Here is a 15,662-nt window from a genome sequence, read left to right as displayed (position 1 = left end):
ATAAAGCCTCATATATAAAAATAGGTGACAGGCTGAATTTGACTGACAGGCCCAAGTTTGCTGACCTATGCTTCAGGTGAAGGCAATTTTGTTAATCTACCCTCCTGTAGATGGTCAGTATGGTGGTATGTGTAGAACTCCCCTTTCTTCCTCACCATAGATGTGTGTCCTTCCCAAAGCGACAAGGTCATCTGTTCAGATAGATAAGCCATGCTTAGGACAATGACTTTTTAAGTCAATGCCTTTCCATGCCAAAACGTTCAAAAATCATACTTAAGTGCACAATTCAAACTAAAATATTAAATTTAAATTTAAATTACAAATAGTTGGTGAAGAAAAGTGGAGAGATCACTGCAAATGGAAAATAGAATAGGCCCAGACTTAGGAGACAGAGAGTATGACCTCTGTCATGAGAAATGGCCTAAAGGAAGAAGGGGCATGTGTGAATGAATGCAGAAGGGTTCCATGGGAAGATAAGGATGAGTCCTTGGAGTTGAAATTTAAATTTTTTAAAATTTTAAATGATACAAATTAATGGAAGCATATACATTGCTCATGGCTAGAAAGAATTAACATTTTTAAATTATCTATATTACCCAAAACAATCTATAGATTCAGTGCAATTCTTATCAAAATACCAATGACATATTTCACAGAACTAGAACAAATAATTCAAAAATTTATATAGAACCACATACACACACAAACCAGAATAGCCACAGCAATTTTGTGAAAGAAGAACAAAATCTGAGGAATTATGCTACCAGAAAACAAACTATCCTATAAGGCTATAGTAATCAAAACACCATAATACTGGCATAAAAACAGACATAGAACAAGGAACAGAATAGTGAGCCCAGCAATAAATCCATGCCTATATGGTCAGTTAATGTATGACAAAGAAGGCAAGAGCATACAAGTAGGGTAAAGACAGTCTATTCAATAAATGGTGCTAGGAAAATTGAACAGATACATTTTAAAAAATGAAACTAAATCACCTTCTTATACCATATGCAAGAATAAAAACTCAAAATGGATTAAAGACCTAAATGTAAGACTTGAAACCATAAAATTTCTAGAAGAAAACATAGGCAATAAACTCTTTGAGATTTCTATTAGCAACATTCTTTTTGATATGTCTCCTTAGGCAAGGGAAACAAAAGAAAAAATAAACAAATGGTATTACATCAAACTAAAAAAGTTTTGAACAGCAAAGGAAACCATCAACATAATGAAATGTTCATCACTGATACATCCAATAAGGGGTTAAGATCCAAATTTATAATGAACTCATACAACTCAACAACAAAAACCAAAAAATCCAATTAAAAATAGGTAGAGCACCTGAATAGACACTTCTCCAAAGAGGATATACAAAAGGCCAATGGACATATGAAAAGAAGCTCAGCATCACTAATCATCAGAGAAATGCAAATTAAAACCACTATGAGAGAAGAAGGCAAGATGGCTGAAGCCTAAGGAAGTTCTGTCTACTTGCTTCAAACACAGGACCAAACCTGAGGCTAAATTGTAGAGCATTCAACTTGAAAAACACTGAAAATAGTTGACTGGAAATATTGTGATAAGGAGGCCATGGAGAGGAGAGGAGGAGACTGCAAAGTACATAAGCAAAATCACTCAGCTGCCTGGCTCGGCTTGGAAGATGGAGGGAAGGTGCATCGGTGCAGCTCCTGCCCCCTGGGAAAAGGGGAATTCAGCCCCACACAGAGATCCCCAAAGGAGAGCAGCAGAGAAGGAAAGGGGAGCCCATGTAGTGCACAGGGAAAAAAACCCATTCCTCACCACCTTGAGCAAAGACAAGGCCTCCCTCCCACCACCTGTGGAAGGGCACTGAGCTGAAAATTGATACCCCAGGGGCAGGGCCTGACATGCTGGGGATCTGCACATCTGGCCAGAAAGGAACCCTGGCAGAAGCCCCACCCAGTGTGACCTGACAGCACTGAAAGATTAAAGAGCCAAGCAAGGTGTTTTTTTTTGTTTTTTTCTATTATTTACCTTAACACCCCCCCCCTTTTTTTTCTATTCTCCCCTGCTTGGTGTGACAACCAGGGAGTGCCAGCAACCCAGGCAGAATTGAGGCACTGAAAGGAGAAAAAGAGACAGCCTACCCCTCCTGTAAGCTACAGGCACAACCCCCAAAACAAATCTCTGTAAACCACCCTGACTGGACCTGATACCCCACAGAGCCCAGTGCTGTGGGGGAAGGGAAAGCAGCCCAGAACAAACACATGCAAGGGGCTAGCCCTAAAAGAAACCAAGCTCCTGGGCTAAGGAAGCCCAGCCTATAGGACTACCTGGTACCACGCCCTGCAGGGTTTCACCCAGGAGGCCAAGGACCAGACAAGGACAAGATTCACAATGCCCTAAACCAGAGAACTACCCAAGAGGACAGGGACTCATACCCCAGGTGCCAGATCCAACTACAGAGGAGCAAAATTCAGTGAGCTGAATTATAAAGAGCAGATCCAAGGATTGACAGGGTTGAGTTGAGATTCATAGTTAACAACACTGATAACTCAGCACACCCACAAATGGACAACAGCAATCAAGACACAAATTTAACAGGGGAAGCCACATAACCCACACAGGGTTATTTCTAGAGCATCCAACTCAGAAAATCAAGAAGACTACTTCATTGGGTTCCACAAGAAGGCCAACACACCAAGACTGGGGGCATAGCAGTTTTATCTGATACACACTGACCTGCCTATGTGGTTCAACATGCCTCACCTGGCCCTGAACTACTACACTGCTAAAATGGTGAGAAAAAGAAACAATCCCCAAATGAAAGAAAAGGAGGAATCCCCTGAAAAGGAACTACATGAAATGGAGGCAGGCAGTCTGTCAGATAAAGAATTCAAAGCAATGGTTTTAAGGGTGCTCAAGCAATTTAATGAGAACTGCATCAGCATTAAAAAAGAAGTAGAAGCTATGAATAAAAATCAAGTGGAACTAAAGAATGTCATAGCTGATATAAAAAATAACTTGGAAGAATTTAATACTAGATTAGAAGAAGCTGAAGATCAAATCAGTGAATTAGAAGACAAGGTAGAAAAAAACACCCTAATAGAGGAGCAAATGGGAAACAAATTATAAAGCAGGAGGACAGTTTAAGGGAGCTTTCAGACAATTCAGAATGTAACAACATTTACATCATAGGGATACCAGAAGGAGAGGAATCAGAGAAAGGACTGAGAACCTGTTTGAAGAAATAATGACAGAAAACTTCCCTAATTTGGTGAACAAAAAAGTCACACAAGTCCAAGAAACACAGAGTCCCAATCAAGATGAACCTAGAAAGACCCACACCTAGACACATGATAATTAAAATGGCAAATGTTAAAGAGAAAGAAAAAATCTTAAAGGCAGCAAAAGAAAATCAGAAAGTTACCTACCAGAGATCTCCCATTAGACTGTCAGCTGATTTCTCAATACAAACCTTAAGGGAGAGCAGAAAAGTATACAAAGTAATGAAAAGTAAGGATCTGAATGCAAGGCTGCTTTATCCAGCAAGGCTATAATTCAGAACTGAGGGGGAAATAAAGAGCTTCATAGACAAAAAAGGGCTAAAGGTATTTACTACCACCAAACCAGTGCTGCAAGAAATGCTAAAGGGACTGTTGTAAAAAGAAGAAGAAACACAAAGAAAGAGAGGAACAGGGGCATAAAGAATAAAAATGATAACAAATAAGTACCTATTATTAATAACCTTAAATGTAAATGGCTTAAATGCTCCAATCAAAAGACATAGGGTAACTGATTGGATAAGAAAACATATATGCTATCTACAAGAGACCCACCTGAGAACAAAAGACTCACGCAGGATGAGAGTGAAGGGATGAAAAAAAGTTTTCTAGGCAAATGGAAATGGGAAAAAAAAAAAAGGTGGTATAGCTACCAATGAAATGAGATCAAGAAAGAAATGTTTAAAATATTCCTAGAAACTAATGAAAATGAACACATAACAACACAAAATTTATGGGACACAGTGAAAACAGTCCTGAAAAAGAAGTTTATAGCAATAGGCCTACCTCAAGAAACAAGAAAAATTTCCAATAAACTAACTAACCCTACAACTTAAAGATTTAGAAAAAGAACAACAACAAAAAAAATCCAGAGTTAGTTCAAGGAAGGAAATGATAAAGATCGGAGCAGAGCTAGGCCAATGTGGCTCAGTGGATTGAGTGTTGTCCCATGGATTGAGAGCTCCTGGTTCGATTCCTAGTCAGTGTACATACCTGGGTTGTGGGATCATTAACGGGGGGAGGGGGGGGCATTCAGAAGGCAGCCGACTGATGTATTTCTCTCACATCAATGTTTCTATCTCTCCCTCTCTCTCTCTCTCTCTCTAAAAAAAAAATCAATAAAAACACATTTTAAAGAATAGATCAGAGCAGAAATAAATGACATAGAGTTAAAAAAAAAAAAAGTACAAAAGATCAATGAAACCAAGAACTGGTTCTCTGAAAATAAGATTGATCAATCTTTAGCCAGACTCACAAAGAAACAAAAAGAGAGAACCCAAATTAATAAATTCAGAAATGAAAGAGGTGAAATAACAACTTACACCACAGAAACACAAAAGATTGTAAGAAAATACTATGAACAAGTATACGCCAACAAATTTGACAACCTAGGCAAAATTGACAAATTCCTAGAATCATACAGTCTTCCAAAACTCAACTGGGGAAAGTCACAAAACCTAATAGACCAATAATAACGAAGGAAATAGAAGCAGTAATCAATAAACTACCAGCAAACAAAAGCCTGGGTTGAAACAAGTTTACAGGGGGAGTTTTACCAAACATTCAAAGAGTAGCTAACAACTATTCTCCTCAAACTATTCCAAAAAACTCAAGAGGAAGACTTCTAAGCTTTTATTAATGAGGCCAGTATAATCCCAATCCCAAAACTAGATAAAGATACTACAAAAAAAAAAAAAAATTTCAGGCCCATACCCCTGATGAACATAGATGCCAAAATCCTCAACAAAATATTAGCAAATTAGATCCAGCAATGTATTTTTTTTAATTACTCACCATGACCAAGTGGGATTTATCGCAGGGATGCAAGGCTGGTACAATATTCATAAATCAATAAATGTGATATACCACATAAAAAAAGATAACTATATAATCATATCAGTAGAAGCAGAAAAAGCATTTGAAAAAATCTACCACCCATTATTGATAAAAACTCCCAGCAAAGTGGGAATAGAAGGATCATATCTCAACATAATAAAGGCCATATATGAAAAACCTACTGCCAACATCATACTCAATGGGCAAAAACTTGAAGCATTTATTTCCCTTAAGAACAGGAACAAAACAGGGATGTCTGCTTTTGCCACTCTTATTCAACATAGTACTGGAAGTCATAGCCACAGCAATCAGACAAGAAGAAAAAAATAAAAGGCTCATAAACTGGAAAGGAGGAAATGAAACTGTCATTATTCACAGATGACAAGATTTTGTATATAGGAAAACCCTAAACTTTCCACCAAAAAACTACCAGATTTAATAAATGAATTCAGCAAAGTAGCAGGACACAAAATCAACATCCAGAAACTGCTGGCGTGTTATACACCAATAATGAAAATACAGAAAGAGAAACAAACAAAAAATTCATTCACCATTGCAACAAAAAATATACCTAAAAATAAATGTCACCAATGCAATAAAAGACCTATTAGAAATCTACAGGACATTGAAAAACAGAAATAGAGGAAGATATTAAAAAGTGGAATTATATACCATGTTCATAGATTAGAAGAATTAGCATAATTAAAATGTCTATCCTACCCAAAACAATCTATAGATTCAATGCATTAAATACCACTAAAATACAAAGGACAGGCTGGTTGGTATGGCTCAGCGGTTGAGTGCCAACCCACGCACAAAGACGTTGTTGGTTCAATTCCTGGTCAGGGCACATGCCTAGGTTGTGGGTTCAATCCCTAGTAGGGGGCATGCAGGAGGCAGCCAATCAATGTTTCTCTCTCATTGATGTTTCTATCTCTTTTCTTTCCTCTCTCTAAAAATCAATAAAAACATTATTAAAATTGATATAAAATACCAACAACATATTTCACAGGTCTAGAACAAATACTCCAAAAGTTTATATGGAACCAAAAAAGACCCTAAATAGCCCATAGCAATCTTGAAAAAGAAGAACAAAGTTGGAAGGATCACAATTCTGGATATTGGGTTATACTCAAAGCCATTATAATAAAAAGAGCCTGGTACTAGCACAAGAACTGGCATATAGATCAATGGCATAGAACAGAGAATCCAGAAATTGACCCAAGGCATTATGCTCAACTAATACTTGACAATGTTGGCAAAAGCATACAGTGGAGTAAAGATAGTCTCGTTAATAAATGATGTTGGAAAAATTGGACAGCTACATGCAGAAAAAATGAAGTTAAACCACCAACTTACACCATACACAATAAACTCAAAATGGAGAAAAGACTTAAATGTCACTTGCAAAACCATAAAAATCCTAGAAAAAATGTAGGCAGCAAAATCTCAGACATCACATGTAGCAGAATTTTCACTGATACATCACCTAGGGCAAGAGAAACAAAGGAAAAATTAATAAATGGGTCTACATCAAACTAAAAAGCTCCTGCACGGCAAAATAAACAGGAATCAAGCCCAGCTGGTGTGGCTCAGTAGATTGAGCATTGTCTCATGGACTGAGAGATCCTGGTTTGATTCCTGGTCAGGGCACGTGCCCAGGTTGCAGCCTTGATCCCAAGTAAGGGGTGTGCAAGAGGTAGCCAATCAATGTATCTCTCTCATACTGATATTTCTATCTCTTCCTTCCTCTTGCTCTAAAAACAAAACAAAACAAAAACAAAAGAAAGAAAGAAAAAAGTATCGAAATGAAAAGGGAACCCACTATATGAGAGAACATATTTACTAATGATACGTCAGATAAGGAGTTAATTTTCAAAATACATAAAATACTCATACAACTCAACAAAAGCAAGGCAAACAATCCAATTAAAAAATGGGTAGAGGACCTGAAAAGACACCTCTCCAAACAGGACAAACAAATCACCAAGAGACATATAAGAAAATGTTCAAGGTCACTAATCATCAGAGAGATACAAATTTAAATGACTATAGTATCACCTCACACCTGCCAGAATGACTGCCATCAACAAATCATCAAACAACAAGTGCTCGTGAGGATGTGGAGAAAATCGGACTCTAGTACAATGCTGGTGGGAATGCAGATGGCTGCAGCCCCTATGGAAAACAATATGGAGTTTCTTCAAAAAATTAAAAATTGAACTGTCATTTGTTCCAGTGATCCCAATTTTAGGAAGGAATATATCGTAAGAAGCCTGAAACACCAAAAAGAAAGAATATATGTACCCCTATGTTCATAGCAGCACTATTTACAATTGCTAAGATCTGGAAACAGCCCAAGTGTCCATCAGTAGATGAGTGGATAAAACAGCTGTGGTACATATTCACAATGAAATACTATGCAGCTGGAAGAAAGAAAGAGCTTTTATCCTGGTGGGAGGGCAGGAAGAGATAAACCAAAGAACTTATATGCATATATCCATGTCTAATGGACACAGACAACAATAATGTGAATGTGTGTGGGAGCGGGGGAAATGGGTTGGGAAGGAGGATGTCAGTGGAGGACAAAGCAGGGACATCTGTAACAATCATTGATTAATTAAAAATAAAAATAATAATTTTTAAAAAATAAAACCTATATGAGATCTCTGGCCGGGTAGTTCAATTGGTTACAGTGTCATCCCAATATTCCAGGATTGTAAGTTTGATCTCTGGTTAGGGCACATACAAGAAACAACCAATGAATGCATAAAGAAGTGGAACAACAAATTGGTGTTTCTCTCTCTCAAATCAATAAATAAAAAAAAAATTTTTTTAAACCACAATGAGATGTAACCTCACACCTGTCAGAATGGCTATCATCAACAAATCAACAAATGACAAGTGTGGACAAGAATGTGGAGTAGGGGTAGGGGAAATCCTTGTGCACTCTTGGTGGGCATGCAGATTGGTGTAGCCACTATGAAAAATAGTATGGAGATTTCTCAAAAAATTAAAAATGGAACTGGTTTATGACCCAGTGATTCCACTTCTGGGTATATATTCAAAGAAACCCAAAACACTAATTCAGAAGGATATATGCACCCCTATGTTTATTGTAGCATTCTTTATAAAAGCCAAGATATGGAAGCAATCCAAGTGCCCATCAATAGACAGTGGAGAAAGAAGATGTGGTACATATGTACAATGGAATATTACTCGGCCATAAAAAAGAATGAAATTTTACCATTTGAGACAGCATATATCAACCTAGAGGATATTATGCTAAGTGAAATAAGTCAGACAGAGAAAGACAAATACCATATGATACCATGTGGATTCTAAGGCACAAAACAAAGAGACAAACAAAATAAAACAGACTTACAGATGCAGAGAACAAACTGATGGTTGCCAGAAAGATGTGAAGTTGGGGGAGTGAGTGAAAAAAGTGAATGGATTAAGAAATACAAATTGATAGTCACTAAATAGTAACAGGTTTGTATACTACAGCATAGGGAATATAGTCAATATTTTAATAACTATGTATAATGCCAGGTGGGTACTTGAAATATCAGAGGGATCACTTCATTAAAAAATAAAGTTTAAAAAATAAAAACAAATTTCTTGGCATGCAGAAAGGGTTCAGTGACTAGCACTTGGCCATGACCACCCAGGTTGATACAATCATTCTCATCTACCACCCAGTAGGATAAGTCAGTAGACCACCAATTGTGGCATTCTGTCTGTTCATGAACTCAGATATAAAACACCTATGTGAAAGAAACTGCTGTATGCTAAATCCTGTGGTTGGGGCAGACTTGGCTGACCAAAAGGAGAACCCTAGAGCTAAGAAGAACCTTCAAAATTAGGCCAAATTGGGTCATGATGGCCAAACTTTTATACTTCTACATCAATCAATTATCAGGTGGAAGATGCCCTGGGAAGGGACATGATCTTGGCAAAGGCCCTCTCTGCAGTTGAGGCAGTTGTTGAAAGAGCTAGGCTGGAATGTGTTTAATCAGCATTTCTGAATGTTGTTTTTGAAGCTCACAGAAGTAGCTGGACTCTGGGAGAAAAGAAGCATGTAATGTGTGAAAAACTAAAGGCTCCCATTGCTCCTGGGTTAGTCTCCAAAGGAAGAAATTGCTAGTCCAGCACATTTTTGTAAATTCTTTGGGGAAAAGACTTACCTCTATGAATTCCCAGATATAGCTTGGTTTTTTTTGTTGTTGTTGTTGCAGTAGGTGTTCAATAAACATGAGTTGAATTGTATTTCCTTTCTGTGTGATCAGAAAATGTAACCCCTGGCCAGAATAGTAGTGTATTATTCCAAGTCTCCATGCCCTAATAGGAACAATACCAAGGAAATGTGACTGATTAAAGTTGGCTGAGAGAAGGTACAAGGCCAGATGGATATGTACCTGGAAGAAGACCCCATGAGCTGAAACCAAGGGCTTGAGATTTCTAAGGAAGGCTGATCCCAGGTCTGAAGTATTGATAAACAAGGGTGTAAAGAGAACCCTCATCCGTACTCTAGTACACTGCTGGTGGAAATGCAGACTGGTGCAGCCACTATGGAAAACAATATAGTGTTATCTCAAAAAGTTAAAAATTGAATTGCCATTTGACCCAGTGATCCCACTTCTAGGAATATACCCTAAGAAACCGGAAACACCAATCAGAAAGAATATATGTACCCCCATGTTTATAGCAGCACTATTTACAATAGCTAAGATCTGGAAACAGCCCAAGTGACCATCAGTAGATGAATGGATAAAAAAGCTGTGGTACATATACACAATGGAGTACTACACAGCTGTAAGAAAAAAAGATCTCTTACCCTTTGAGACTACATGGAGGGACCTGGAAAGTATCATCCTAAGTGAAACAAGCCAAACAGAGAAAGACAAGTATCATATGATCTCACTTATTTGTGGAATGTAATGAACATAACAGTCTGAGGAATGGGTAATCCCAGAGACGTGGAAGTGGTATACAGACTGACAATCCCCAGAAGAGGGGGTGGTGGGGGAGAGATAAACCACAGAACTTATATGCATGTATGCATGAACAGTGGACATGAACAACAAACTGGGGACAGGGCAGGGAGGGAGGGGGTGGGGGGAATCAGTGGGGGGAAAAGGAGAAACATCTGTAAAAAAAATTAATTAATAAAAAAAAAAAAAGAGAGAGAGAGAACCCTCATCCAGGAATAATGACATGAGTTGTCATTCGGAAACTGTCACAAGTTGACTCCCTGGGGAACAGTATTTGAGTTCAGCATGCAGGATGTTTATTAAAAAGAATCCTTGAAGTCAATACCTGTGGAAGATAGAGAAAGGAAGCAGAATAGGAAGGAAGAAGTAAAGCTGCAATACAGCCCAATGACAGCCTTGGCTAACCTCAAGGATAACCCTAGAGCTAGAAAAGACCATCAAAGTTAGCACTCCCAGGAACTGGGGCAACAAATTTTTCATTGAAGAGGGACCTGAGCAGTGCATCACAGTGTCTACCACAGTGAATGATTTGTGCCACTTGGAACCACTCTTTTATTCATATTCTTAAAGCAGCTCCACCAGGATTTTAGTTGACTACTCTTCCTGGAGGAACTTAGCAGAGAAGAGTAGTGGGTTGAATTATGCTCCTGCCACTCCAACTGGTCTTAAGGCCTCAACTGATACTCATCATTTCTCTCACCATTGTCCACTCTAGATTCTCCTCATCCTCAGCGAGCACATCCCTGAAGGGTCAAACCCTAATCACTATGATTTTCTCAGAACAAGGTTGCTGTACTTATTTTCCATCCATCATAAAAATTGGGCATGGAAGTACCAAGTGATGCCCAGTGAGTCACCAAGTGTCAAATTCCTTCCTATTCTCATTGTTCAACTCTGCCACTTCTCAATGATCAGGGTCAATTATCACTTCCAGGATGGTGACTCCTCTTTTTACTTGCTGGTCCCTTAGAAAAAAACCCTAAAGTGCCATAGCAGTCATAGTTTATAATTCCATGTTATTTTTGCTTTGTCCCCTGGTGGACATATTCCTCCTAAACCTGCAGAGGTCAGAGTTGCAGGGATGGGAAGCAATGGGAGTCACTTGGTAGTAGCAAGCAGGGCAACTCCTTTTTTTACCTTTTGATTTTTGGACCCATCTATTCTTTCTACTAGGGACACAGAATCTTATTATGTTTTTTTAATTCAAAATGTATATTATGTCCTTATATTCCTGTAAAGTATTGTCTCCAAGTTTATATGTTAGTTATACTTTTAACAGGATATTTCAATGCCCTATCAGACTGAAGTATGTTTCATTGTATGAATAGAACACATTTTGTTTATCCCTTCATCATCAACTGATGGACAGTTGAGTTGTTTCCCTCTTTTGGCTATTATGAATAACGTCACTATGAACACTCATGTACATGTTTTTGTGTGGGCATGTTTTCAACGCTTCTGGGTAATGCAGAATGATAGAAACGATGGACCCCCACAGTCAAAGACCTACTCCCACTCCTCTTGTTCTATAAAGTGAGTCCCCTGATTTGAGATGATATTATGTGGGACCCTATGTCTATGGATCAAACATTCTGTAAGTCCTTAAATAGTGGTGCTGGCTGAGGCCTTGCAAGGAGAAAAGGCAAACCTATATGAAAATATGCATTAACTTCTGTCAGAATGAATTGCTGGCTCTTACAGAGTGGAAGAGATCTAATGTAGTAAACTTGTCATCATGTGGCAGGTGGACTCTTCAGGAGATAATAACATAATGGGAGCTCAGTGTTGGGTTCTGTTGATAGCAGATTGGATATTCAGCAGCAGCAGTGACTAGATCAGTCTTGGTAAGTGGGAGTCATTCTGCTGGGCCCGTTCCTCCATTCCTGCCACCATGGCCACTTTACTCATGGGCTCTCCTGTTTAAAACATTTTTTGCTTAACTTCTAAGATACAAGGATTTCCTGGTTTTTCACCCAACTTCCTGTTTACTCCTTCTCAGTAATTTTCCCTGATTAGTTTTCTTCAGCTTAACTTTGAAATATTATTGACATCCAAAATTCTACCCTCTGTTTTTTTTTCTTCTCTAGTCACATATTCTTTCTGGCAGACCCATCCACTGCCAAAGCTTCTTTAATCAATTCTAAGCTGTTTCTTGGCTCTAGAGTGACCACAATCCTGAATTCACGTTTATATTTTAGAAAAACTACTCTTGAGATATTATGGAAGATTGGTTTACCTAACCACACACCATTTTTTTTTTCAGTAAATGTTCATTGAGTTCCTATTATCCAATTGGAAAGGGGAGGGGTAGCAGAAGCAGAGAGACCAGAATTTAGGCAGGTGGTGGTTGAAGCCTTGAGAATGGATAAGATCATACAGAGTCTGAATGTAAGGGTAAGACAAGGCAAGAAAGAATCAAACCCTAGGGTTCATTAGATTCATCAGCAAGTAGAGGGCATAATACACTCTACTAAAATGGGATGAATTGAATAGGGCTCAAAATCAGCAGGTAGCTCCCCAAAACTACCTCATATCTCTTTTATCTACCTTGCTTTTCCCCTTCCTCTTATATCCTTTATTCAGGCATCCCAGTCTCTCAAGGTGAAAACCTAAAAGTCAATGTCGCATCTCACCCTAACCCTCATCCTCATCCTCTTCTTTCAACTGGTACCTAAGTCCCATTATTTTTCCTATGGCATATTTTTTATTGCCAAGATATCCATCTTTGTTTAGTCTTGTATCACCTCTCAACTACAGGTGACAGTAGTCTCCTAAATCCTGGGCCAGCATGTGGGACTAAAGAAAATCTGGTATGTGCAGCCTGTGAGAAACATGTGGGACGTCTTGAAACTGTGCCAAAAAGGGGTTTGTAACCAATTATGACTCTCTGAGATTTTCTTCAAAATGGGGGTTCTTAATTAGAATCTAAACAATGGATCAAAAAGTCATGAGTCAGGAAGAAAGTCATTTGGCATAACAGGTGAGAAAACATATACACCATTTATTTTCTGAAACCTTCTTCTCAGGTGTATTTTTGTTTTCTATGGGAGTGAGAGCCAGATTTTAAAGAAACCGAGCTGAGTGAGATGATAATGGCTCTCTTGGCCACTAGTCCAACCGTCTTCAAACCTGGAACACAAGAGGTGATTGAGTAACCTTCTCCACACAGCTGTAAGTGTAGTCTTTCTAAACAATGAATTTTATTCTATCATTCTCTGACTTAAAATACTTCATTGGTACCTACTGCCTTTAGCACAGGTTCTTAACCTGAAGGTAGTGGGTGGGAAATGGGAGAAGCAAATCTACAAATAATGTTGAATTTTCTTGCAAAATGGTATAAGTGTGTTTGTTTCCTAAGGCTAAGAATCACTGGCCAATTGGATAAAATGTAAACTCCATCTGACCTCCATCTGTCTTTCTTATCTCCTTATCTTTAGTTAATTTTTCCAGCTTATCTAATATTTCAATCACTGTTCCAGCTAAAGTTACTAACTGCTGCTTGCAAATATTCATGTATAACTTCACAGAACACTCTTATTTGCCTGTGAGATTTGTAATCATCCTTCATGACTCAACTCAAACATAAAATACTCTCTGAAGTTTTCTCTTGATTCTCCTGGCAGAGTGAGACTCTCTTAGCATTTGGAAATATTTTCATGTCTGAACTTAACATATAGGTATTTGTAAATCTCTTCTTGCCTAAATTTTGGGCTTCTTGATGATAGAGACCATGTCTCCTTCATCTTCATTTCCTCCGTATCTCTACCCTATTGTCTTAATGAATGTTTTAGGAATGAAAGAATAGTTCCCACATGTTTTCAGGTGGGGCAGTCTTGCAATTATATTGAACTATGTATAGTGAGTGATATTGTCACAGCTTCTAGATGGGACATCAATTCAACAGAAATGAAACTACTCAAAGGTACTTTGTGCCATCAGCCTCTCAGATATGATTGGAATTATAAAGAACACCATTTTCACTTCTCTTCTTTTTAAGTAATTAACATTTTTATTTGAGAGAGAAATGTTACATTTTTAATCAACTAATTAGGCCACAACAGTTTAAACTCTAGCTACTTCTTCTTTTAAAACCACAACCATAACTATCATTTTATCATCAGTAATGTTCAACTATTTCCCCCTGAACCTATCAGCAAGTAACAGTTATCCTCGAATAAAACTGAGTGCTGGTTATGATATTGCAGGGTGGGACAAAAGAAGGTTTACAGTTGTTCATATGGAAAAGAATACAATAATTAATAAATGAGAATACAAGAATAAACTATGTTTTGCATACTCACAACTGCAAACTTACTTTTGCCAAGCCCTATTGGCTCAAGCACAGAATGAAAACTAGACTCCATTATACTGAATATTAAATGAAAAGGGAAAAATTTACATGTGTGGACAAACACTTTCGCTCGAGTCTACTAGACTGATGTCCTAATGCTTTGGTTTTCCTTTTTAAACCTGACTTTTAAAATCATTTTACATCCAGACTAAAATATGATGTTAGAATTTAAAGATCACATCTATTTGTGGATGATGAATAAAGCTTTCCTAAACAAAAGTCCATTTTAGCCTAATTTTCACACAGTTCTCACATTTTGCTTAGAGAGAGTTCAGATCCTAAATAGAAAATGCAGAGGAAAGGAGAGAGGAGAGAAGGAGGAGCAGATGGAGGAAGGGAAACTTTGGTACCTGGCCTTATGGGAAATTTAAACTTCCTTGGACTTTTCTTATATTCTGAAAATCATTTTAAACATGTGATTACACAAAAAGCTAAAGATACGTTTTTTTCCTAAGTTCCTGTTATTGGTGCGGTAGAATGAGAGATCTTTCTAAATTTAAAAACAAAATAAAAACCACACATAAGATTATGTATGCAATCAGTTATTCTGATCACGTGCCTTGTTTACAATTTGAAATGTCTGTCTGGGCACCCATAAATCTGAACCAGATGCCTGAAGGCAGCTTCATCCATCTGCTTCTCCTGTTTATTAAGTAAATAGTAAAGATTATATCCCTCTAACTAGTATCTTAATTCATACATATTTGTTTCCTACACACTTTCATGGGTGAAGTTTTCTTGTTTTTCCAAATTGCAAGGTAGTTAAGATTTTGGCTCAGTGCTTATAAAACATTGAGTACCTAGGAAGTGAGCTGCCTCACTTTAACATTTTAGTAGATTTACACATGAACAACAATGGATTCCAACTGTATTATGAGTCTAAAGAAAGAATCTTGCTTTCCACCACCCCACCCCACCCAGCAAAGTATTTTTTATTCCATTAAAACAAAAAATATAAGTATAAAAATCTGACTAGTTATGCACAGGACTTTAGTAGGTTTTTCCTTTGTACCCTCCCTTCAATTTTACTGCAGATTCCAGGACCCATTTCTCCTTCCAGACTGCTCTGTCCAAGTCCATGCTTTAAGATGACAGAATGTCCTCTCCTGTCATGCACATTGCTATAGTCTTCCACTTCGGAACCACCATTCAACTGTTCTGACTTTATTAACCTTTTCTGTCTGATGGCTGCTCTCATGGCTCTATTTGAGG

Source organism: Molossus molossus, unplaced genomic scaffold (genome assembly GCF_014108415.1).
Source record: "Molossus molossus isolate mMolMol1 unplaced genomic scaffold, mMolMol1.p scaffold_m16_p_7, whole genome shotgun sequence".
In the NCBI taxonomy this organism is placed as follows: Eukaryota; Metazoa; Chordata; class Mammalia; order Chiroptera; family Molossidae; genus Molossus; species Molossus molossus.
Note: the sequence above shows the minus strand (reverse complement) of the source record.